Raw genomic sequence first — 27,879 nt, 5'->3', positions numbered from 1 at the left:
CATGGTTGATGGTGGAATTTATTTTGCAAAGCTACAGTCAAGGATGCATATTTTTTTCTTGCCAAATACTACCAGCCATAAAATGTCTTCAGCACCAGTCACACCCACTGCTTCATGCTCTGTTACTTGGCATTCTTTTAAGTTCTTCCTCAATTGTCATATCTCCACAGGCCATAACAGGGGACAACAGTCAGCAGCAATTCAATTTCAGCCTCCATCTGCTGGCAATAAGAACATAAGGGGGAAATTAATGTACACTCACACACTTGTCATTATAACATCCCAAATTTGTTTTTATAGTAGGGCTTTTCTCCAAGGAAATTAAAAATATATATATTCTCAAATTTCTGATCAACAACTCACCTTGTGTATGACTAAAATTATCTCTGTTTTGAAGATGTAGAGATGCTGAAAACATCCAGTCAAGGCAACAAAGCATTTCCTGGTGCAATGTAAGTATTAGGAATCCTCTCTGGAAAGCATAGTGGTATTTCTTAAAAGGCTGATAGTCAATGTCCTAGCCAGAAAGCAGGCTATATAACAGATCACCATGTTATAAAAACATACAATGAAATATTTGCTCTTTTACCCAGAACAGCATCTCTTTTTTTTTTCTTCATGTATGTAATTCTCCTCTCCTAAGCACAATACCTATAATCTCCCCAACCAGCCTTGTGATTGTGAGAAAGTTGGTTAAATTTACTTGCCTCTACTTCTTCCTCTGTGAAACAGAAATAAAGATAAAAGATCACTCACAGATTTGCTCTGAGAATTAACCAAAAAGTTCTTAGAAGACTCCATAACATACAGAGTGGTCATAATCTAGATGTTTTAGCTATCATGAGTGTTTACGAAATATTATCATTAGTAAGATCAACATTATCATTACTTATGGCAGCTTAAGTTTAGAAGAGATATTTGAGACTCACCATTTCTCTCTCTCTCTCTCTCTCTCTCTCTCTCTCTCTCTCTCTCTCTGTGTGTGTGTGTGTGTGTGTGTGTGTGTGTGTGTGTACACTTTGGATGTGCCTTATGCATGGATATGGAGACCAATGGTGAGTAAGCCTCTGGTCATTTCCACATATATCATCCATTTTGTTCTCATTGGCCTGGAACTCACTGATTCAAGTATAATGGCAGCTAGCAAACTCCAGAGATCTGCTGTCTCCTCTTCCTCAGCTCTCTGGTTTCAAATGCATGTCATTGTCCCCTGTAGCTTGAGTTTTCTCCAGTCTCACTTGGGCCTGCAGCTTCTCAGACCCAAATAAGCACACAGAGACTTATATTACTTTTAAATTGTATGGCTGTGGCAGGCTTCTTGCTATCTAGTTCATATATCTTAAACTAACCCATTTCTATTAATCTCTAAGTTGCCATGTGCCTGGTGACTTACCTGTACTTTTACATCTCGCTTCTCATGGTGGCAGCAGTGTCTCCTAACTCAGCCTTCCACTTTCCAGAATTCTCCTTTCTGCTTATCCCACCTATACTATACTTCCTGCCTGGCTACTGGCCAATCAGTGTTTTATTTATCAATCAATCAGAGCAACACATTGACAGCATACAGAAAGACATCACCATCATTCCCCAGCTTTTTTATGTCATTTCACGGAATCAAGCTCAGGTCCCCATTGAGTTTTCAATACTTTGCTGATTGAGTTTTCACCCCAGCTCTGTTTATATTTTTGGAGCAATAATTTTTGCTCCAGCTAGAAGGGCAAAGGAATCATTAAATCACTAGTGAGTACTAATGATCCATATTTACCTGGGGTTTATAGACCTTTTCCTTCAGTGTGTTTACTAATATGCCCCCAATCTTTTAAGGAAACACAAGTCATAAAAATAAGCTTGCACCATTTCATAACTATTCTCCATATAATCAAAGAGTTTAAGGCCCTGAACTGAAAGTGGAAATCTGTCAATCTATTATTTTCTTTCCATTCTCAAATCAATATCCTTTCTTTAAAGAGATATTAGATCTAAAGCTGACTTTGCTTCATGAAAATAGCATACTTAGGGCTGAGGTAATTATACAAATAAGCACATATCTTCATATGCATACAATAATAACAACAGTTTATTTCTGATGGCTTGCATTGTGCTCTCTGGAGAAGATTTTATGACAGATTTCTGATAAGCAATCCCATAAAAAGCAATTATGAACCAATTATCCATAGGACAATCTTGAAAAGCCTACTTGTGTTCATTCCTAATCAAGATACAAAGAACTTTTGAAAGAGAAGAAGTGTGCATATTATGCAGACAAATAGTATACATAGCATGCTGTACTGTCAAGGAGACATAGTCTGTCACAGTTTTCAGGTTGATCTTTATTCTCCAGCTCAGACTGACAGCTGTGATGCAATGTGATTTAACAGGAGGGTCAAGAAGATCTCTTTTCAGTATGTAAATGCACCTTGGTGTCAACAGATGTGACCAAGAGGAAAGAGGCCAGAATTTCAAAAGCAACACAAGAGTGCTGCAGGATGCTTCCAAAACAAAGCCCAATTTGGAGAAGCCCAGATCCTCTATTAATCTCGTATTTAGCAATTGTATTTGAAAATGTCTTTCTTCCAAGAATCTAAGGCTGCTACATAGAGAGAAACTACATATTTGTAATCGGTCAAATCCTATACTTGCTGTGAACTTGGACTCTGCAGGGAGTCAGAGTGTATAGAAATTAAAGAACAGACAAGAGCGTGAGGATGGAAACTGTCCACAAACACTGCTGGTGAGAACCATACACATACACACAAAGATCAACCAACCAGGATGGCTCCAGTTAGTCTCTGCAAGCATTATTCTTAGCTTGTAACTAGTTATGATTTTATCAATACCTCAATTTCAAGACAAAAGGCAGAATTGTTAAGTTATATAATTTCATGAACTGAGAGAGAGAATATTTTTGAAGAAGAGATTTCAATATGGATGGAAGTATAGATCTAAGAATGGAGGGGTAGAAACTGAACATGGGCAAATACTGATAGCACTGATGACTCAGGAATCTGAGACAGGAGGATTGCTTGTGTTCGCCACTTTAAGACAGCCCAGGCAGCACTGTGAGATTCCCATATGAGGGAGAAAAAATTAGACTATCTTGAGATAATAATTAGCTTTCTAATGGAAAAGAAACTGACATACTAAATGAATATAATTTAGGAGAGTTGAAGAGTGGAAATATTTACAAAGACGAGGGTAAGGTTTAAGGAAACTACAAAGGATATTGTTAAATATCCTAAGGAATAATAAGTACTAATTAATGATGAGACTTTCCTTTGCATGTGAAGGAGGGAGAAGAGGAAGTGACTGTTAGTTGTAGCAGGAATCTTAGAGAGTCTTATTAATAAAATCAAACCCGGAGCCAGTTATTGGGGTGAAATGCTGGATGGTCAGAGAGACAGAACAAGCCATAGCTAACCTCACCTGGCCAACTTCTCAGCTGATCTTCTTTCCTCAGACTGGAAGCCTCTGTGTCCTCATATCTGAATGGCTCTCAGCTGAACTGTGCTGCTAGAAGTCTGAAAGCTTAACCAGCCAAATATTTCTAGTTTCTGGTCCTCACGCCTTATATACCTTTCTGCTTTCCACCACCACACCCTGGGATTAAAGGCTCGCTTTCTGGGATTAAAGGTGTATCCTGAACATATGGATTTCTGCCTAGCTTTGCCTCCCAAGTGCTGGGATTAAAGGCGTGTGCTACCACTGCCGATCCTCTAGGTTTAATATTGTGGTTGTTCTGTCTCTGACCCCAGATAAGTTTATTAGGGTGCACAATATTTTGGGGAACACAATACCACCACAGTTAGTAAAACAGGAAGACTGGACAGGGAGAGCACTGAACCACAGGCATTCACAGGGAAAAGACAGAGAACCAACATGCTAATCACGTTGTTGTATCCTCTCCTGATTTGCAAGCATACTTAATGATACTGACGGTATCTCAAGGTTGGAGAAAGCCTACAATGGCCAACATCTCCTGTGTCTCTGTCAGCTGAACTAACAGCTTTATGTTTAAGAGGGAAATTTAAAAAGTAAAAATGGGCATGGCAAAATGGGGCTTCCAACAGACTGGATTTTATCCACAAATTTATTTTGCCGATTTCTACTCTGCCTTGTAAGGGCCAAACATTTGGGAATGATTGTGTTTATTTCTCTCCTTAATTTAAAAACACAGATTGTATCAATGGTTCTCATGTTTGAAAACTTCAATTTGTATCCTTATAATATACACCAATAGCTACAGTTATTATCAGAATTTATATCAATAAAGCTTATCAGTGCTGATATATCATCTTGAAACCTCAATCACTATGAAAGTAAAATTTGACAGGAATTCCCAAATTTCTGAAGATCTTAGGAAGATGATCAATTGAAATAGGATGGAGAAAAACTAGAAATTTTATTTACATTTATCTTGCAGCACGTTTGTTTTAAGTTTCTATTTTAAAATGTTTTATGACAGACTTCAATATTATTATATTGAATCTATATTACAGGGATTGAAGATATTTACAAATTAAATAACTATTCAATTTATTGGAAAGTAGTATTGGTGAAGTGAGGTTTGCCAAAACTCCATCTTTTCCCTAAAATGAGTAAGAACACTGCTAAGCAGTTGTCAGTCATCTTTTTAAGTGCTCTAGGAATTAACCAAATGCTCCTAGTATCTAGAAAGGGTTTATTTAAGAAATTTGGTTGACTTTCAATAGTGTCACTCAACTTTGTAACATTTAAGCTTAACTCTAGTCCTGCATCATTCTTCCTATCACTAAAGTGCTGAAAACCAAGAGGTTTTAACGGGGTGCTAAATATGAAACACAGTGATGGAGAAGCCATTGGAAGGTGGAGAGCATTTGGAATTTCTACCAAAGTCCTATTCCTGTAGAACTGTCACAATCAGAACTGCCTTGGAGTCACTTGGAAAAGGTCTATCCTCAGAGCCTTTATGTGATGACTTAAATATGAAGGAGTAAAACAAGTTGTACATCTGGGCATCTATATATCCCTCCTCACAACAGAGTTAAAGGGAATTGATGAACATCTTATCTATTTAGGGTGTTCAGGTCACTTGGAATAATCACAAAGCCCCAAAATTAAAAAGAAAATTCTGGGTCCTTCATAGAGGAGTTTGTACAGTTCTTACATATTCCTGGGAAACCCAGAAAGTCACTTGCATGGGCAAAGCTGTGTAAATGTTAAGAAAAATCTTAAGTCCTATCTATTCTTATCCATGTCAGGTGAGACCTGAGATTCTGTGTAATCTTGTCAAAAAATTATACTGGAAGAACTAGATATCTTCATGCCAAAAAAAAAAAAAAGAACTGAATTTCCAATCCTATATCATATATACAAATCAAATCAAACTGGGTTGCCATCCAAAATATAAGATTTGAACTTTAAAATCCTTAGAAGAAAACAGACTGAGCCTTACTGTCCTTGAGCCAGGTAATGCTTTTAAATAAGACACTAAAAGTGAATTTGTAAATGTTAAATTGAACTTAATCAAAATGTTCTAAAACCACTTTGGTCCTATAAAACATATCAACAATATAGTGCAAGGACAGCCTGTGGAATGTCAGAAAAGTTTCAAGTGAGAGCTCGGATAAGAGTGTATATCTAGGTTATAGAGCAAACCCTTGCAATTTAAAAATCAAGTGAAAATTACCAGAATTTAAAAATAAACCAATGAATTAGAAATTTCTCTAAAGAAAATATGTAAATGGCCACTAGGCATATGAATATTCTCATCCTTAGTCTTTAGAGAAAATACAAATTAAAAGCACAATGAGAAATCCTTCTTACACACTAAATAGCAAAAATTTAAAAAAGGTATTGCGAAAAACATGGAAAAATGGAACTATACTATGTTACTGGTGAGTATGTCAAACAATGAACCCTTCTTGAAAGTTTAGCGAACCTTCCAAACATTAAACACAGAGTTAACATATGATATGACTCCACTTCTCCATCCCTAGCTATAAAACAAGAGACATGAAAATATTTGTCCACATCATTTAAATTATAATGACCTCATTCTTAACAACCCCCCAAAAAAACCACCTAGATCAATTTACATGTTCATCATGAGCTAAGGAACAAGACTACAAACTATGGTATATCTATACAAAGGAACACCATTTAGCAAAAAAAAAAAGAAAGAAAGAAAGAAAGTACTAATGTACAGACAACACAGATGAACTTTGAAAACATTGTACCAAATGGAAGGGGCCTGTTACAGATCATACCCTATTGTTTCATTTTCATAAATTATTTGAGACAGGTAACCCCATATAACCAGGAACTAGTTAAAGATCTCCAGGAGTTAGAGGCAATAATTGTTAAGGAAGAGAGTTGCCTTTTAGGGTGATGAAAAATTAACAATAGTAATTATCACAGAGAACCTAGCACAGCTTATTGTTATATAACTTGCCACAATGCTGAATCATACCTTCTTAAAAGGTAAACTTTATGATATGTTACTGCATCTCAATAAAATTGTTAGAAATTTATTGAAGTTCATGGCATCTTAAAAAAATACTGGCCTATAAGATAAAAATAACTTGAAATGGGTCCTCATTACTGAGATGTAAATTCTATCAGATCGGCAGTCTGAAATATATCAGATTCAGTGTTAGTTAATGTAAAAACAAAACAAAAAGCCAACTTCAAACAAAGTCAGTAAAAGTAGACAGATTGTGAAAAATAAAAGATAAAGCGAAAAAAGAGACAAAAATAAGAGAAAACAAATAAAAATGTACACAGATTTTCAGTAAAAAATTAACTAGAAATGTGACTTCCATGAGTTGGATTTTGAATTGTATGGATTTTGGCCTGAGGACATAAAGAACCACAATATTTGTTCTGTAGAGGTGGGTGGAGTCTAGGGAGTCAGAGGTGGAGCTGCTGGACAGTGAAGGGGAGAGGAGAGGAGAGGAGAGAGCAGCTGGACAGTGAAGGGGAGAGGAGAGGAGAGAGCAGCTGGACAGTGAAGGGGAGAGGAGAGGAGAGAGCAGCTGGACAGTGAAGGGGAGAGGAGAGGAGAGAGCAGCTGGACAGTGAAGGGGAGAGGAGAGGAGAGAGCAGCTGGACAGTGAAGGGGAGAGGAGAGGAGAGGAGAGAGCAGCTGGACAGTGAAGGGGAGAGGAGAGGAGAGAGCAGCTGGACAGTGAAGGGGAGAGGAGAGGAGAGAGCAGCTGGACAGTGAAGGGGAGAGGAGAGGAGAGAGCAGCTGGACAGTGAAGGGGAGAGGAGAGGAGAGAGCAGCTGGACAGTGAAGGGGAGAGGAGAGGAGAGAGCAGCTGGACAGTGAAGGGGAGAGGAGAGGAGAGAGCAGCTGGACAGTGAAGGGGAGAGGAGAGGAGAGAAGAGAGCAGCCTGACAGAAGTGGACTGGACAAACAGTGTGGACACTGGCTGATCCCTGAGTCGACACACTTGAGACAGAGCACAGAAACATGGCTGGAATTAAACATGAAACAACCAAAACCGAATGAATGGCACTAATAAATCTTAACTGGCATTTGTGCTGCTGCACACAGCATGGGAACACACAGTCAGGCCTGACGGCTCACTGCTACATCCCAGCACTCTGGAGTCGGAGGCAGGACAATCTAAAGCACATGCTCGGCCTCAGATTCACAGGTCGTTTGCAGCCAGGCTGCACTAAAAGGCCCTGTCACACAAGAAGCAACAACAAAATCAGTCATGTTTGCTGGCCTCAGCAATAACCTAGAGACCTTCTTTGAGCATTTTATTGAAGCCTCAGAAGAAACAGGGGAGTAAACAAAACAGATTTCCAAGACAATGACAATTTTTTCAAAATGGGAAAAAGAAGCACAAAGTTATACAAACTTCTAAAATCAGCAAACAGAAAGAAATGAAGAAACTAGAGTTGTAGGCGTAACAGACAACTTCACAAGACCAAAGGAAAAGGAAAGCATTGAAAGTGACCAAAAAGCCTCAATTCAACATAGTGTGGAAATGCTAAAAAAAAAAAAAAAAAAAAAAAAAAAAAAAAAAAAAATCATTCTATCATTAGAAGCTGAGGATCATAAAATTCTGGCCCAGTGTCATGAAGGTGTTAAAAGAAAACAACACCAGCAACAATAAAAACAAAAAACAAAAAACATTTCAACCACATCTTTTGTATTCAAACATTAGTAAAACTACAATCTTGGATGAAAAGTGTAGGGAAAATCAGTTACAAGCAGACATAAAGGAAGAGAATTTTGGAAGGAAGCTCCAAGGCTGAGGAGAAATAAGAATTACTGAAAAGTCCATCCTCCAAAGGAGGAAGTTCATTGAAGGGAAAAATGTGTGTTAAAGATAAGTGACTCTCTTGCCGGGCGGTGGTGGCGCACGCCTTTAATGCTAGCACTCGGGAGGCAGAGCCAGGCGGATCTCTGTGAGATCGAGGCCAGCCTGGGCTACGAAGTGAGCTCCAGGAAAGGCGCAAAGAGAAACCCTGTCTCGAAAAACCAAAAAAAAAAAGATAAGTGACTCATTTTTTCTCTGTATTTCTGTAAAATTGTTGTGAGTGCTCAAAGCACAATTTTATCAATGTCTCTTGTGGTTTATGTAGTATATAGAAGCAAAATAGATGTTGACAAGGTTTAAGATGTGGCACACACACACACACACACACACACACACACACACACACACATGCCCAGTATACAGACAAGTTTTATTAAGTCCATGAGAAATGATACAATATTAATCCTAGTCTCAGTATAAAAAATAAGCAAGTATATGTATTTTCTATATAACAATTACTAAAAATGTACAAAGACAGTAATGTAAAAGGGAAATCAATAAAACAAATAAATTGACCCAATAGATTAAAGAACATATATAAAGCAGGAAAGACGTGGAAGCAAGGGTCTGGGAGGGGGTAGGGCAGTTTTCTCAAAGGGGCATAAAATAATGAAGATGTGAATCATCTTGTGCTTGATAAATAAACTCAAGCAACTATCACAAGCTTTTCCCCAAAGAAAACTAGCAGTCTTGATAGATTTTGATTGCACTCAGTCAAATATGTAAGAAGAAACCTTAAAAAAAATTTAGAGAAGCAGAATGATTACTAGCTTAGCAGTAAGACCAGTGCAATCCTAGTTGACAAAGACATTAAAGGACAGTTACAGGTTAATCTCCCTCATGAGCAAATATTCAAAAATGCTTACCAAAAATATTACAGGATTGGATTTTAGATTTATTCACAGTATCCAAATGATAAAAATATTCAGGTACACACAAATAGAACATAGTCAATGTGGTATGTTCATAGAATATTGTTTAGCAATTTGAACAGCAAGCTATTGAGAGACACACAACATGGGTGAATATTAAACTACACTGCATGAGAGATATCTAACACAACAGGACAAGAATGGCAGATTCTCATATTAGAGATTTAAAACAAAGAAAGAAAATGTGATGAATATCTGATGAGCAACTTCAGCCCTTAGATCACAAATGCAGGAATTAACTGATAAACCCACCCACAGAATTTTGTGATGGTCTGTATTTCAATAAGGGCTTGAACTTCACTGAGGAAGTAAAAAATCCGGAAAGTGTTTTTATACTTAAGATCCATGAATTGCCTTCTACATTAATTTTACATTTAAATGTGCCCAAAATATTGACCTCTGTCAGTGCCACAGATATTGAAGTATTTTGGAAGTCATTGATATGTGAGCCCTTTCAAAGAGTAAAATGAATGGATGAATATTTGTATGACCAGATTAGAAACTACAAATGATTGAAAAAAAGTACAATGAAATATCAATTTAAAATACACAATAGGTCCCACTGCACAGTTTTTCAACTTTACCTATTTATTACTTTTCCTGATAAAAAACGATGGGAAATCAGTTGGACTTTCCAAAGTTTACACTCAGGGAAATTTCTCCTTTGGGATTTGAATGACTAATAATTAACATAGTCCTGCACAAAAATGCACTTATCTGAAGAAGGCACACTCTGTGCATCCATTATGCAGAGACTGGTATTGTAGCTGTGGAAGGAACTGTGCCAGCCTCCCTCTCACAGGTCAGGACTAAAGACCCAGTGCATTGCCTGCTTCATTCTCCTCCCTTAAATCTCTCATCAAATAGACCATTTGAACAATCGACTCTGGTTGTTATTACTTCTATGCCATTATCACAAATTTCCTCTGGGCAAATGCTCATTTTTAAAGTAAATGCACCAGAAAAAGTGTTCTGCCAAAAGTTTCTGGTTGTTCCCATATTCCATGAGCTTCAGAGTCCCAGCTAACTTGATGAGCTGCTAATGCCTCTTCTCCTTCTTCCAATTTAGTCCATACAAAAAGAGAAAGTTGGAGGAACAAAAATACCCAACTCAAAGAAATGAAGGAAGAAATGAATAAATCCGATTTTCCCAAGGCCAATAACCCAACCCTCAAATTTACCCTTTAGACTTCCAAAGCTTTGGGGCTCAAGAGTGTGTTGGCCTTATGTGCAGATGGAGTCTAATTGCGACTGTTCTTAGACTTGGAGACTAAGCAGGAATGTCTCTACCCAAGTATAAGAAAACAGAAAAGTTCAACATGTAAGAAAAAAAACAAAAATTGAAGTATGGAAATGTGGATTCTACAAATGACTAGATCTGGAGGACATAGAGAATTGTCACAAAAGCATTACTTGTTTTGTGTAGAGACATGGCAGAGTCCATAAACTGCTTGCTGTACAAGTGTGAGGCCCTAAGTTTGAATCCCAAGCATCTGTTTAGAAAAAACAAAGTCAGGCAAAGTAGCACATCCCTGTAATACAGCACTAGATAGGCAGAGGCAGGCAGATCCCTGGAGCTCCCAGCCTCATTCTACTCAAGTCAGTAAGCTGCGGGTGCATTGAGAGACCCTGTCTCAACAGTAAAAGTGAAGAGTGACCAAAGAAGTCACTGGAGGTTGACCTCTGGCCTCCACACAAATGTGTGCACACATGCATAGGTCTCTACACACACACACACAATATTTGGGCTGCATTCTCAGTGTAAGTAGATATTAATCATATCTTCATATTTGTGTTCTCTAGCACCTGCCACAAAATAAAGTTAAGTATCATTTTGAATGAGTAAATGGATTTTTCTTATTTTAAAATGTAACTTTTTAACAATTGGAGCATAAACACAGACATATTATACCAGGTTGGGATTGAAAAAATGCTAATTGATAATGCAAAAATAAGTAAAACAGCCAAGTCAAAAACTATGGCTAACTCCAGCACCTGAGGGACTGTGAAGTTAATGGGTGTCATTTTCTCTAGTGGTATAGTGACTATTAAGTTGCCTATGTTAAAAACTAAACAAAAAACCCCACTCAGGCTTACAAAAGCAACCCTAACTACTAATCTCAATTGATTAAGGCAAAGAGGCACTCAGTGTAAGATGAGAGACTGGAGACTCGGCAGTTAAAAGCACTAGTTACCCCTGCAGAGGACCTGGCTGCCATTCCCAACAGCCCCCGGCAGTTCTTAGCATCTGAAACTCCAGTTCCAGGGGATCCAACTCCCTCTTCTGGCTTCTGTGGTTATTGTATGTGCATGTACACATACATACATACATGCAGGCAAATACTTATACATAAAAAATAAAATATTTTTTAAAGTAGGAGAGGGTTTGCTTAGAAGAAAGATTTCAGTGGGAAAGATAATGGAATGAGGGAAGGTGTGAAGGGAGTGAAAATGACCAAATTTTAGCTTTTACATTTATAAATAAAGAGTAAAAATTTTACACTATGGTTGGAAAATATTTGTAAGATGATGATGAAAAGGTGACTTGAAATTTAAAACTGGAGGAAAATTTCAGACACAAACGCAATCGGTGCTGAGAAGGCTGAGGCATGAAGCTTCTGAGTTCCAGGCCAACCTGGGCTACATAGTACAAAACAAGACCTCTCGTCAAAGAGGAGGAGAGAAAATAAAGCAACAGACAAAAATATTAGAGGAAGAATACAGTGAACTAGAGCTTCTAGATTTTATAATAGAGTTTAGAACTAAAACAAGATGGAAAAAGATTAACAGAGGGAGATCCATACTTCAGAATATCCTGGCAATTTGTTTACCTTTAATAAATGATTATCAGCTTATCTCATGATTTAAAATAGCTATTGATCCATGTTATGGTTCACCCCTTTTCTCCACTAGTACTGAAGACCCAAAACACTGGAAATTTTTATTTTCTGTGCTCTCTTCATGCTCACTACCTAAAATTCCGTTTGATACTGACTGAATGAACTCATTTTTGATTAATTTAAAAGAATCTGTGTAATATTCAGAGGTGATGGTATTTGGAGGGAGAAAGCCATCTGTATTTTTAGAAAAGCAATTAAAACCCATTAGTCTCAGATTTCTCCTCTGATAAAAACAAAAGCAGTACTTCCCCTAAAAACTTGTGGAATTCCAAAACTCATTAGTAAATAGTTTTCTTCTGTGTAAAGAGGGACTAGAACAAAATTTGTTTATCCAAAGTCTAAAAATTACTGCTCATAGTAATATCTTAAAGAAATGTTTTGTTAAATTGGAAATTTTATCAAAATAGAGCTCAAGAGGATACAAATAAGACAGTTAAAAACAAATAACTGCCAATCTGAAAGAACTAAAGAATAAGAAACCAGGTAAGTTCAAAATCAACAAAAAGTAAATAGAAGCACATGAATGAGAGGGATGTTTACCATAGAGAAAAATGACCACCACTGCTCAGTGTTAAAGGTGTATAGAAATGACTCAGAATATACTAAACAGGAATAGGAAAAAGCAAAACTAAAAGATTTGGTAAGATGTTTCAGCTGGTAGAAGCGCTTGCCTCCAACCCTGATGACCTACATTTGACCTGGATCCTACTTTACAGAAGAAGAGAGGCCATTCCCTCAAGTTGTCCTCCAACCTCCACCCACTCATCATGGCACAAGCATAACCACATACACATAGACAGACACACAGCATACCCACATACACATAGGTAGATAGATAGATAGATAGATAGATAGATAGATAGATAGATAGATAGATAGACAGATGATAGATAGATGAAACATAAATAAATGATAGATAGACAGATAGATGATAGATTGATATATGATGATAGATAAATAGATAGATGATAGATAGATACAGAGATAGAGAGATAGATAGATAGACAGATAAAAAATGTTAAAAAAGTAATTTTGAAACCCTAAATAATAAATAAATATGTATACCTGTATTAGTTATGTATAATGTAAGCATTTCGATATTAGTATTTGTGGATGACAGATAGGTAGAGAATAGATAGTATGTGCTCTCATGAACAGATGCGTGTGTGTTTGCTTTAGTATTTTGAACTTCAGAATAACCAACTTAAGACTGGAGTGACTTGAGATGGAAAAGCAAGGCTGAACTGGAGCAGAATGACAGCATTTTCTTAACAAAGTCAGCATTTCTCTTGCTTCCAAAGTGAAAACAAAAGAAAACTGAGGAAAAGCTCCATCAAATCCCATTTCTTTCATCTCACTCCAAATTCACTGCTACCTTTTAGGTTCTCTCCATTTCCTCATGCACTACTTCTTTTTGCTCAATATTAATAAAAATGTCGCTTTATTAGATATTTGTGGTGACTTTGCCTGGTATGGAACTCATGTTTCTTTCTAGTACAAAATGTAAACCAAACATCTGCATCCGTGTAAGTTACTTTAGAGTTGATTACAGGGAGCAGAAAGGACAAACGGGAAAAGGACAAAAGAGAGAAGACAATAGAAGCCTACATTGTATAGGACGATGAAGGATGAAGGGGGCTCAGTCTCACCAAGAACACCCCAAGGAATGGAGAATATCACTCTCTGAATAATGTGATGACATATTATCTCAGAGAATCATCTGTCCGTCAGCTTCTCTTCCCTACTCATGAGAAGACACCCCGGAGGGCATCAGCTCCAGGTCTCCCTCAGGTTTCTCAGGCTCTATTCCTCCCAGCTTCTGTGAATGAGAGAAGCCAGGGCAGAAAATGAAAGACATGCACACACCAGGTCTGCACGGAAGCATGACATTATCTGTGAAAGCCTCCAGGATTTGTGGAGGCTGAGGCTGACACTGAAACCAGAAGGGATGAGAAAAGTATACTGCCCAGATCTAGGTCTTCTCTTTCTTTGATAGAGTACTTCCAAGTTTATAAGCTGAACAGCCATGGTAAACTCTTTTCTATTCTTTTTTTGTAATCAATTTGGCCAAATTCACTTTGACAAAAGTGAGAGATATTTCTATTACTGGGATTAAGAGTTTATATAAGTTAAAAAGAAATCTGTTATTAAAGGTATGAAACATAAATATATTCTATAGTTTATGAATGTGTTATTGAATATTATATATATTTATTATATTTATAATTATAAAATACAATGTATTTATAATTTACATATGTATTATATATTAGGCATGTGAATCATATCTTATTTATATCTTGTACTCTAAAGTCCTATTCTTAAGCTATAAATTCTTAGTTTCTTAAAGAATAGGGTATCACCAAGTGGTGGTGGTGGTGCACTCACCTTTAATCCCAGCACTAGGGAGGCAGAGCCAGGTGGATCTCTGTGAGTTCAAGGCCAGCCTGGTCTACAGAGCAAGATCCAGGACAGCACCAAAGCTACACAGAGAAACCCTGTCTCAAAAAAACAAACAAACAAACAAAAGAAGTAAAAGAGGAAGGAGAAGAAGAGGAGGAGGAGGAGGAAGAAGAGGAAGAGAAGAAGAGGGTATCATCAACAAAAAATAAAAAGTATGGGGGAAATGCAGAGAGCAGTCTGTCTGTCTGCTGTCCAACTCTTCATATCTCCTCAAATTCATATTGAAACTGAAACTTGATCCCTAAGATGAAAATACCAGGACGTGTCACTTTGAGGAAATGATTAAGAAACAATCATATGTGTGTGTGTTTGTATGTGTGCATAATCCTCTATCAGCTACCAATTTTACATGTTTACTTATGCATTTGTGTATATATGTGTGCACTTGCCATGGTATGCATGTGGAAGATGGAAGATATAACTTAGATGAATTACCGCTTTCCTTTTACTGTGTGGGTTCCTGGGGTTGAGCTTATGTCCTTAAGCGTAGGCAGGGGCAGGGGGCAATGTCTTTACCCACTGATCCATCTTGTCCTTTATCCATACTCATTTCAACACACACAACATATTTTACATATTGTACATAGCTTGTATATATATGTATGTATAATTTGAGTTATGGAATGTCTTTTTAGAGCATTCCTTCTTTATGCTTGATTCTTTGTTAACTGGCATGTATATTATGGCACTCATTTACCTCTTTGGTGTAAGCTTCTATTCCCATCATCTTGTGATTTCCCAAATATCAAAGAAGACTAGAAGTCTACACAGTTTCTCAATCGTCCTCAAAGGTTTCTCAAGGTACTAGTAGCAAATAAGACAGTGGTAAAACAATTTTTCCTTCTTCTGGATCCCACTGTATGGTAGTTGATGCATTTACTGTAAGTAGCCATCGTAGGAGAGGATGTGGGCTTATGCCAGCCTCCAGTGGAATGGATGCACAATCTCCATGATCTCTGCCTTGATCCAGGCCACACACCTTTGACAGATTTTTTCCCAGCTGCAATGCCAACTCCAGCATGCTGCAGAAAGGTCACACTCATTGTAGCTGTCCACACAGTCTAGCAGGCTTTAGATCCATTGTCTTCATCCTTTTACACCCGTTCCTCTATCCCTTTCCTCTTTTTTTTTTTTTTTTCCTGTCTGTTGTCCAACTCCTGGAATCTCCTCAAACTCACATGCTAAAATTTGATCCCCAAGATAAAAGTACCAGGAGGTGTCACTTAGAGAAAATGATTAGCAACTAGGGCTGTGCCCTCCTGGAACTAATTGTTTTATGAAAGGGATTCCAGAGACTTGTCCCTCCCGCCTGTGACTACATAGGGAGGAGATAACATCTTCACATTAGAAGTGCTCGCTAGACAGTGACTCTCCTTTCTGGAACCTTGCCTTTGGACTTCCAGCCTCTCAAATTGTGAAAATAAAATCCTGTTGTTTCAAGTACCCAGTTCACGGTGAATTACCCTAGCTCTCTAAGTGGGTAAGACTTCACCCTAGTGCCTCTGACGCACACTCTTAATTCTTCAAACAGAATTCTTCTGGAAGTAGCTCTGATTCTTTCCTTTCCCAAGTTGACCTTTGTTTATAATATACATATGTTGGGGAGGGGGGAAGTACTTTTTGTTTCTTTTTACTTCAAAATTTTGTAGGGAATTCCAGAATATTTTTGTCTTATGAGAACAAAATCTAGAAAGTAGCATGTCTTTTGTCACATCGTATTTCCTGTTTTCTGTTTTTTTGTGTGCAGGGGGGAAGCTGACACTTGCCTATGTGAACCCCCTTTCTTTGCCTTCTTCTCCCCCAGGTTTGTTCATGTACTTCTGAGTCTCCCACCATCACTGTCTACACATGCACACAGGCAAGAGCCTTCATAAATCTTGTGCACTTAAAATTCTGTTTTGGCATCTGTTTATCCAAGAATCTGAACCAACACAGCAAGGAATGCAATTCTGAAAGATTATTCCAGCTTCTGATTAGAAGAATTTAGTGGAAAACACATCTGAAGGCAAGGATATTCCTTCCAAGATCTTTCTCTAAAATGTGCTGTTTTTGTTACACATACCTGTTCATGTGTGTATGTGGATGCGCATGTGAGTATATGGGCATACAATGAAGACTAGTGGTCAACATTAGGAGTCTTCTTGAATTATCCTCCACCTTTCTTTTTTTGAAGCAGAGTCTCTCACCAATCTGGAGGTTCATTGATTCAGCAAAGCTGGTTGGCCAAAGAGCTCCTGGAATCTGCTTGTCTCTGCCCCACTTTGTCACCCATGTGCTGAGGTTACAGACTACATACAAGCTCCTTAGAACTAGGTGTCTGCATGGTGTTATGTAGCTGAACTCAGTCCTCATGCTTGTGGGCCAGGTAGTATACTCGCTAAACCATTTCCCTAGCTCCAAAATGTGCTTTGAGTAGCTTTTCATTGAGTTAAAAATTTGCTATGGAGGCTCTTACATTCATAACTTAAATAAATTTACCTTTTAAAATAAAGTTATAAAGCAAACCACCACACATTCAGGAAAAAAAAATCATAAAAAGCAAAGCAGGATTAAAAAGAGAGCATCAGTTCATATTAAAAGCAAAGGAAGAGAAGAAAATACTAAGATCACAATAAGTAAAGAACTAATGTACAAAATGGGCCTGACTTCATAAGGCAAACAGTTGATTATAAGGTACTATGAAATATTGCAACCAAATATACATTAATAAATGAATATATTAATATATAAATAACTATATAACACATATTATAGAGTTACTTTTACAATATCTCTCCTACACTAGTCAGAGCTCAGCAGAAGCACGAGGCAGAGGCTAGAGTTTCACACTTTTAAGGATGGTTGGATGCTGAGGAACAGAAGGACTCACTCTTCTATCCTGTGCCATTGTAAGTCTCTTTTTCCCAAGCTCCCTCTCACATGAATGTGATGTCTACGGGAAGGCACACTCTGTGGTTGTGCCTGGTTAGCAGGTCTCGGTGAAGGCATAAATTCCTTTCTCAGTGGAGAACATATGGAGCCCAAAGAAAGGAAGAAAATATATTGGTTGAAAAACAACTAATTAAAGCTGGTGACTGGACCAGAAATATCTTTCAACTTTTCACTAAATCATTTAGAATTAGTCTCTGATAGAAAGTAGAAAACTTAAAAATCCTTCCATGACTCTAGGAGTTATTTCTTCTGTTTTTGCTTACACATGATGAAAATGACACAGAACATACAGGCTAAAACTAGCTACATTTTATGAGTCTGTGGCTTCTGTTAAATTTCCCCAAACTCCATGAAACTAATGTATTAACACAAACTTGTGTCCTCAGAAAGAGAAAAAAGACCAATTCATCAATGAAGACATTTAGTATAAGTGCAGTATGGTGGCACTGGGAAAACACTGGGTAGCTAATCTTGGGTACTAATATCACCTTTCCAGCTACCGGATCCAGAAAACCAACAGCTATTTAAGCCCTTCTTCTCACCATAATTGATCTGACTCTACTTTGTCAAGTCTTCCTAAATATCTCCCTGAACCTCATCTGCATTCCAGCCCCATAGCCTCAACTCAGGGGTAGACCACTCCCCATCTAGATCATTAAAATAGACTTCTAGCTGAGTGTCCTGGTCCTCCACTATCACCTCAACAGCCAAACACTGACATGGACACTCAAATTATCTAATTCTTTGAACGCTAGAGTCTGAGAGCTACAATGACTTCTCATTGGCTCCCAATGAAAGAAAAGGCTCACCAAGCCAACCAGTGAAATGAGTTTGACTAATACTTGTCAGCCTTTCTCAACTCTGATTTCTGCTCCCTCATAAACGTTGATCAAGTGATGTGCAATTTCTATGAAACTTTGTAGTAAAATCAACAGGTAAGTCTAAGCTGTGTGATAATGTTTTTAAATTACAGAATTGATTTTCATATATGGGTCAATTATCATTGGCTCTTTCACTGTGTATATGCGTTTTACATAGTTGTGTAGTATGGTATAATGTGTATATATATATATATATACTGTACAATACATATATTAATATATATCATATATATTATATATATACTGTACCATATATTTTAAGTTTTAATATCAGGTTAATCTGAAATCTAAATATATCACTGAAAGAATATTGATTGTTTTTTAAACAAAATAGGTACTTTAACATTCATATTTCACTTTAGAGAATATGAAAAATTTCAGAATGACAACAATAACAGTAATAAGCATCATACTGAGACAATCATTGTTCACAGCTCAGGTGTTTATTCTTGGTTCTCTTTCTTTTTATTATTATTATTATTATTATTATTATTATTATTTTATTTTACAACACCATTCAGTTCCACATAATAGCCACAGATTCCCCTGCTCTCCCCCTCCCGCCCCCCTCCCCCTCTCCCCAGCTCATTCCCCATTCCCACCTCCTCCAGATCAAGGTCTTCCCTGAGGACCGGGATCGACCTGATAGACTCAGTCCAGGCAGGTCCAGTCCCCCGCTCCCAGACCGAGCCAAGCGTCCCTAAATAAGTCCCAGGATTCAAACAGCCAACTCATGCAATGAGCCCAGGACCCAGCACCACTGCACAGCTGCCTCCCAAACAGATCAAGCCAAATGACTGTCTCACCCATTCAGAGGGCCTGATCCAATTGGGGGCCCATCAGCCTTTGGTTCATAGTTCATGTGCTTCCATTCATTTGGTTATTTGTCCCTGTGCTTTATCCAACCTTGGCTTGGTTCTCTTTCTAAATGAGAGATAGCTCAGCTAAGTGCACATACTGTTCTTGAAGGGACTGAGCTGCAGTGGCTCATAGCCACCTCAAACTCCAGCTCCAGGGGGTCCAATGTCTTCTTACAGTCTCTGGGATAGCTGTACCTAGGTACACATATACACACCCAGACACAAAAACATAACTAATAATAAAATGAATTTTAAAAAACTGTGGTATTTAAAAAATGAAAACACATGATCATCTCATTAGATGCTGAAAAATCCTTTGATAAAATCCAACACCCCTTTTATCAAGACTGATAAAAGTCTTGAAGGTATCAGGGATATAAGGGACATACCTACACATAATGAAACCAATATAGAGCAAGCCCATTGTCAATATCAAGCTAAATGGAGAGAAACTCAAAGCAATTCCACTAAAACCAGGAATAAGACAAGATTGTCCACTCTCTCGATACTTATTCATTAGTGCTTAAAGTTCTATCTAAAGCAATAAGAGAACTAAAGGAGATCAAGGGGATGCAAATCTAAAAGGAAGACGTCAAAGTGTCATTATTCACAGATATTATAGTACATCTACAGCTGATAAACACCTTTAGTCAAATGGATAGATGTAACCAGTCTTTCTCTGTCACACCTGCCAGCTCCCAAATAACCACATGAGACCTCTTATTAATTATGAAAGCTCAGCCTTAGCTTAGGCTTGTTTCTACCTTCTAACTTATATTAACCCATTCTATTCATCTATGTGCTGTCACATGGCTCATGGCTCTTACCCCTCTTCCTGCATATCTTGCTTCCTCTGCAATTGGCTGGCAACTTAGCCTTTTTTTCTTCCCAGAACTTTCTCTGTCCCCAGAAATCCTGACTAACCTCTTCCTGCCTAGCTATTGACCATTCAGCTCTTTATTAAACCAATCACAGTGACACAGCTTCACACAATGTAAAGGAATAAGATTAATTTTTTAAAAAATCAGTATTCCCTCTTGAACAAAAATATCCTGATGTAACTTTAACCAAACAAGTGAAAGACCTGTATGATAGGAACTTCAAGTCTTTGAAGAAAGAAATTGGAGACGATGCCAGAAGATAGAAATATCTCCCATGCTCATGGATCAATAGGATTAACATAGTAAAAATGGCCAACTTACCAAATGCAATCTAAAGATTCAATGCAATCCCCATTAAAATCCCAACACAATTCTTTCAGAGCTGGAAAAGACAATACTCAACTACATATGAAAAAACAAAAAAACTCAGAGTAGCTAAAAACAATCCTGTACAATAAAAGAACTTCCAGGAGTATCACCATCTGTGATTTCAAGGTCTACCACAGAACTATAATAATAAAAACAGCATGATATTGGCATAAAAACAGACAGGTGGATCGAAGGAATCAGATCAAACATTCCGATGTAAATCCACACACCTATGGACAACTGATATTCGACAAAAAAGCCAAAATTATACAATGGAAAAAGGAAAGTATCTTCAACAAATAATGATGGTCTAAATGTACACTGGCATGTAGAAGAACACAAATAGACCCATATCTATCACCCTGCACAAAACTCAAGTCCAAGTGTGTCAAAGACCTCAACATAAATCCAGATACATTGAATCTGAAAGAAGAGAAAATGGGAAACAGCCTTGAGCAAATTGGCATAGGAGACAACTTCCTGAACAGGAGACCAATAGCATAGATACTAAGATCAACACTTAACAAATGGTACCTCATGAAACTCTAAAGTTTTTGAAAGGACACCACCAATAGGACAAAATGGCTGCTTACAGAATGGGAAAAGATCTTCACCAGCCCCATATCCCACAAAGAGATTATTTCCATATATATATATATATATAAACTAGATAAACATCAACAAACCAAATAATCCAATTAAAAATGGGGTACAGATATAAACAAACAATTCTCAACCGAGGAATCTCAAATGGCTGAGAAACATATAAGGAGATTTCCAACATCTTTAGCTATTAGGAAAATGCAAATCAAATGACCCTGAGATTCCATCATATATCTGTCAGATGGATAAGATCAAAAACACAAGTGACAGCTCATGCTGGAGAAGACATAGAGCAAAGCAAACATTCCTCTACTGTTTGGGGGAATGCAAACTTATACAGCCACTTTGGAAAAGAGTGTGGCAGTTTCTCAGAAAATTGAGAATCAATCTACCTCAAGACCCAGCTATATCACTCTTGGGCATATATACAAAGAATATTCAATCATACCACAGGGATATTTGCTCAACTATGTTCATAGCAACTTTATGTATAATAGCCAGAACCTAGAAACAACCTACATGTCTCTCAACTGACAATGGATAAAGAAAATGTGGTACATTTACACAATGAAGTATTATTCAACTACTAAAACATGGATACAAAGGAATTTGAAGGCAAATGGATGGAACTAGAAAAATCATCCCAAGTGAGGTAACCCAGAAAGACAAACATGGTGTGTATTCATTCATAAGTGAATATTAGTTGTAAAACAAGGATAACTATGCTGCAATCCATAGACCCAGAGAGATTAGAAAACAAGGAGGGTTAATGGAGGGACTCTCAGATCTCCCTGGGAAGGGGAAATTGAAGAAACTCTGTGAGTGGACTGTGGGTGGGTGGGGATGGGAACATAAACCATCAGGTTGGGAGGAAGTAGAGGGGGAGAGTACTGAAAGAGACTACAGGAAAGGGGGACATTCCTGAGTTAGCTAAGAACCTGGTACAAGGGAATCTCCCAGGAATCCACAAAGATAACCCTACCAAAGACTCCTAGTAATAGAGGATACATGGCCTGAACTGGCCATCTCCTGTGACCAAGCAAGACTTCAAGTGGAGGGAGTGAGAAACAAACCCAGCCACATAACCTTCAACCTACACAGTCTGTTCTAATGGGATGTGCTGGGGGAAGAGTGACCTAGAGATTGAGGGAGTGGCCAACCAATGACTGGTCTAGCCTAAAACCCCTGACACTGCCTAGAGCACCAGGACCCTCAGACTGGATGACTCAGAGACGTAGAATGGAACAAAACATGACAGGAGGCAAAAAAAAAAAAGTCATTGTAATGATGCCTAATGATACCTGCTATACTCATAGATTAGTACCTAGCCCAACTGTCATTAGAGAGGCATCATCCAGCAACTGATAAAAACAGATGTAGACCCACATCCAAATGTCAGGCAGAGTTTGGGGAATCCAGCAGAAGAGGAGGACAAAGGATTGTAGGAGCCAGAGGGGTGAAGGACACCACAAGAAAACTCACAGAATCACTTAGCCTGGGCTACTAGGGGTTCACAGAGACTGAACTGACAATGAGGGAGCCTGCATAAATGTTACACTTGCACTCTGCATAAATGTTACAGCTGTGTAGCTTAGTCCTCTTGCAGGACTCCTAACAGTGGTAACAGGGGATGTCTCCGACTCTTTTACTGGCTTTTGGGACCCTACTCCCTGTACTGAGTCTCCTTGCCCAGCTTTAATACATGAGGAGGAGCTTAGTTTTGCTGCAACTTGATATGCCATGTTTTGTTGATACTCATGGGAGACCTCCCTTTCCTAAACAGAAATAGAGGAGGAGTGGATTGGGGGTGGGAGAATGAACTGGGAGGAGAGGGAGGAGAGCAAACTGCACTGTGACTGGGATGTAAAATTAAAAAAATTAAATCATATTATTCATGAATTAATTTGGTGTAGCTCTATGTATGTGTTCACACTATGGCATGCACATGAAGGTCAGAGAATTCCTTTCAGGAATTGATTCTCTGTGTTCATCCCGTAGATTCCAAGGATCAAAAACAGGTGGTCAGGCTTGGAAGCAAGTACTTTAACCTGCTAAACCAACTCAATCAGCCCCATTAAATGCTTTATAAATGCATTTTATTAGGGATGCAGTTTATTTAGTCACTCTCCTATTGTTTATCTTTAAACATCAACTAATCTTTAACTACAAACCTAGTTATTGCTTTATTGTAGATTTCTACCAATCTGGGCTGGAAGAAAAGGATACTTTTTTATTTCTGTAGACTTGGTGATGATGTTTTCAGGAAAGTGTACTGTCCCTATAGGAAGATGTTTTTCTCACCAATATTCTTACAGGGCCACGCACCATCTTTATAGAAGAGTATTTGGTATTTTAGAACTAGATTTACTTTTTATGAGTTGAGCACTTTTTCGTAGGGATATTGCTTCTATGTTTCTATTGTGAATTGTCTAGCCATGGCCCATTTTTCCATAGGAGTATGAAATAACACATATTTTGCCAGCAGGTTTCAACACACATGGGAAAAAGCTATATTCATGGAATGTGCCTTTGAACCTGTATTCAAAAAATCTCAGGCAGAGGTTAGTGGAGAATAAAGCAGAGTTGCTTTTGCTTAATGACACAGGTGGGGAAAGAATTTGTAGAACATGTTTTTCTTGAAAATAAAATATCTGTGGCTCACCATGTGGGCACAGGAACAAATCTACAAATCGGCTCAGAAGTGCTTTCATAGCTGGAGCTGCTGGGTGCATGGTATAAATATCTGCCTTTTGTATCACAACATCCCTCTAGAAGGGAAGAACTAACCGTGCTTTCAAGACTAAATTTAGGAATTGATAATTCATAGAGCAGAGAAGCTAGAAACTTCAGAGACATCCTTGGCATATCCCCTGCCTGATTGCTAACCGGTTCCTGGCAGTTTTTCCTGAGTGTCAATGCAATACATCCTTCTGGAACCATCCTCTTGCCGTTACATTAGGCAGAGTTATGACACCTCACCAAGACCTCTGCAGGAGCTTCCTGAAATCTAAAATCACTCCCAATTAGTGGCTGTCCTTGAATTAATGAAGAATTATACTTACTAAGTATGATTGTTTGCCCTCAAATAGAGCAGGAAAAGCAATAGAGAAGATGTGGATAATAGAGTATGCAAAATGTTACACATAGTTCATGAAAGAAAAGCTAAAACATTTCTTTATATTCTACCAGTCTTTCCACTTAAATAAAAATGGGATCACCCTGCTTCTATGCAGAATCTCTGCTATTTTCAGGGCAGTGTTGTTATTGTAAATTGTGTATTGTCTTAGATATTTCTTTATGAGAATTTTTGAGTACCTATGTGCCATGATATGGGCATGTAGGTCACCTGCAATATTTGCTATTATAAGCAGTGCCACAGAAAACATCTTCATAATTACTTTTTTCAATTTTTTCTTTCACTATTTAAAAATGTTACTTTTTACTTTGCTTCTAAAGTAGCTATGAGGGGCCTGCTGTCTATCCCATTCTCATCCTGATGACAAGGGAGCAGCTCTTATTTACTTTTTGTCTGAATTATTTACTCCCCATGTGAATTTTCTTTACCTCTCTTGTTTGGTGTTCTATAATTACACATTCTTGGGTCCCACACTTTTCAAAACAGCTGGGACATTTCTCCCCATTATTTCTTTAAATAGTTCATCATATTTTTCTCTTCCTCCTGGGACTTCAGATAATGGCGGTTCTGTCTTCTATACCACTTTGCTTTCTTGGGTACCTCCTCTTTATTCTTTCCTTCTGCCATCAGGGAGAGTTTCTCATTCTGATCTTTCAGTTCATTAGCTGTTTCTTTGGCTGTGTTCATCGAACTCTACCATATCATCACCCTTGCGACTACTTCCTCATTACATGTTTTTGTCTCACACCTGTTTTAGACTCCTTGTCTGCCCTAAACATGCATTCACAGAGATATGCGTAATGCATGTATTCCATGAAGCTGATGAGTGCAACAGTTAGACACATCCTTACAGACCACAATTCCATGTCTTTTTCTGGTTATCTACCACTCTGCTGTTGTGTGCGCAGTGGAAGAACAGAGGTACTCAAGTCCTACTTCAGATAGACCAGGGAAGTCTATGAAAGGGAAGTATGAGCCTAGCGCATAGCTGCAAATAAACACCCAGTTGTTGTCGCCCACTCTATTTGACTGCAACCCCACCAAGAAAGTCCTCTCAGAAAGTCTTCCCTTAGTAGCAAAGCCAATGGAAGAGTCAGCATCATAGTCCACCAGGCGTGGGGCTCAGATGGAAATGCACATGACTGAGCGAAGAAAGCGGCTGTGCAGGAATCTGTTCACCCATAATTCTTTAACCCTAGGGAACTTTTGCTTTCTCACCTTGATCTATATCTCAGATCCAGATACCCAAAGTCTGTGCCAACAGTTAAACATCAGGCTTTCATGGTTTGTACATGGTAGCAGGAAAGATCAAAACAAAAATTAAAACTTTCACCTGCAATTCATGTTTTCACATCCATAGCCAATCACCCTGTACCTCTGGTGATGTCACTCATGCTTTTTTTGTATGTATCCAGCCAATGCCAAAGGCTCAAAAGTCAGATCTCCTGCATGCTCCCACACTGGTGTTGCACAGTATTGTGATATTGTTTGCCCCTGGAGCCTGTTTCCCATTTTTTTCTTATTGTCTCTAGGACTGATGTTGGACAGAATGTCCAGTAGTAGTCCTTCTTATTTTCCATCTTGATGGACTACAGAAGCTGAAAATGCAATATTGATTCATATCCATGCCAGATTCTCTGAGATAAGTCCCATGGAACAGCATGTGTAAGTCATTAGGGCTTGCCAAATGGCCAGAATTATACATTGAAATAAATATATTGATCAGTCTTTTATACCTAATCTTGTTTGTTCAATTTGGTGTCTTCATAAAGAGACTGTTATGAAATCAGGTGTGTCATAGCCAACTATACTGGATATTTCTCATACAATGAACCACCTCTTTCCTATCTCTGCTCTTGTTGCTTATGATAGCATTGGCTTTGTTCTTTGCTAGGTTTCCTTTTAATATAGATTATAGATGCTTCCCCTAATCCCCAGTCACTCTCCACTTATATTTTGTGATTTCCACTGTACAGCATTTTGGTCATAGATATATTGCAGTAAATATGTTTTAATTACCAACTTTTATACCTGAAGGGTCCCCTACTGTAGCTAGAGTTTTCCTGCCTTGCCCACAGTCAGGACAAATCTTTGTCACCTGCCAGTCCCACAGCCGCTCAGACCCAACCAAGTAAACACAGAGATTTATGTTGCTTACAAACTGTACGGCCGTGGCAGGCTTCTTGCTAACTGTTCTTATAGCTTAAATTAATCCATTTCCATAAATCTATACCTTGCCACATGGCTCGTCGCTTACTGGTATCTTCACATGCGGCTTGTCCTGGCAGTGGCTGGCAGTGACCCTTCTGCCTTCCTGTTCTTTCTTTTCTCCTCTCTGTTAGTCCCACCTATACTTCCTGCCTAGCCATGGCCAATCAGGTTTTATTTACTGACCAATCAGAGCAACATATTTGCTATACAGACCATCCCCCAGCACAGCAAAGTGCAGACCATCTCAGACACCTGCACTCAGGCCGTGGTCCTAGTCATCCTCTATGCGGACCTGCTGGGTAAAGTCATGAGGAACCCAAGAACCGGCTCCCACAGGACATACAGAACATCCCATACAGGACACACAGCACCCTACCCTGTGACACTCTTCTGGGTAGAGACTGTCTCTGTCATCTTAGCTTGCCAGGACTTTGAGGTTGGCCATCTATATTGGCAGAACCAACAAATGAATTTACAAATACTCAACAGAGCCCAGATATAGTGTGTAAAACACTTTTAAGCATTTTTATTCAGCTTTCAACACTACTTGTGTTATCATCTCTACTTTGTAGATGTGACATCTGAAGTTGTAGAGAAGAACAGGAAGCTTACCCAAAGTAATGCTAGGATGTGAATTCCTGTGAGTTCCAAGGTTGAGATTTGATCACCAGGCCCTATAGTTCTTGCACGTTCTGTGGATAGAGAAACTTAGGAATATTAGTCAATAAAGAAGATTGACATTTTTCATTGGCAGCTGCTATTTCCAGTATTTGAGAAATACTGGCCAGCTATTTCAAAATGAACCTGAAACTAAAAAGATTAAATTATGTTCATTGTGAGAAATAAACTAAACGGCTCCTTTTATAATAATCATACTGAGAGACTATCAAAGAACTGGCTTGAAAACATTCATTCTCCACATGTGACCTGCCCATGTGCCCATTTCACAGTCCCACCTTCAACTGCCCTTTAGCTTGTAGAGAATTTTTGTTATTTCATGGTAAGGGACAGGATGGAGATCTAGTGCTAAAAGAAAAACAATTCTAATCGAACATTACTTGAGGTAATAAGTTGAGTCCTGACTATGTGCTCTTTCATCTCTGCTACTGCCCCAAGAAATTTGAAGTCAAAATGATTCTCACCAAACAAAGTGCACAGGAACATCCTGAAAGCATACACTGGGTTGTCGAATTCTGATGTCCTGATGGATACTTATAAGATGCCAGACAGTATTTCCAGGTCAAGTTTTCAATGGTCTCTATCATCTCCTGCCTGGCCATCAACCAGACCAAGAAAGTGGAATGGATGGCCTATGCCACCTGATCTGCTCTGCCATCCTCTTGTTTTTACAGGCATGGAGACATAGTCCAAGGTAAATGTCACTGATATGTATTCCC

General features: G+C 38.4%; 1 long non-coding RNA gene across 1 annotated transcript; it reads right to left on the bottom strand.

The window, feature by feature from the left end:
- Positions 1-27,879, bottom strand: LOC119088137. The gene is made up of 3 exons (XR_005091710.1): positions 27,625-27,879; positions 27,095-27,174; positions 1-221 (listed from the first exon to the last, which is right to left on the bottom strand). It is a non-coding gene; the product is annotated as an uncharacterized LOC119088137 (long non-coding RNA).

This window comes from Peromyscus leucopus, chromosome 6 (genome assembly GCF_004664715.2).
Source record: "Peromyscus leucopus breed LL Stock chromosome 6, UCI_PerLeu_2.1, whole genome shotgun sequence".
NCBI classification, from domain to species: Eukaryota; Metazoa; Chordata; class Mammalia; order Rodentia; family Cricetidae; genus Peromyscus; species Peromyscus leucopus.
The sequence above is the reverse complement of the archived record's forward strand: the minus strand, read 5'-3'. Positions and strand labels throughout refer to the sequence as shown.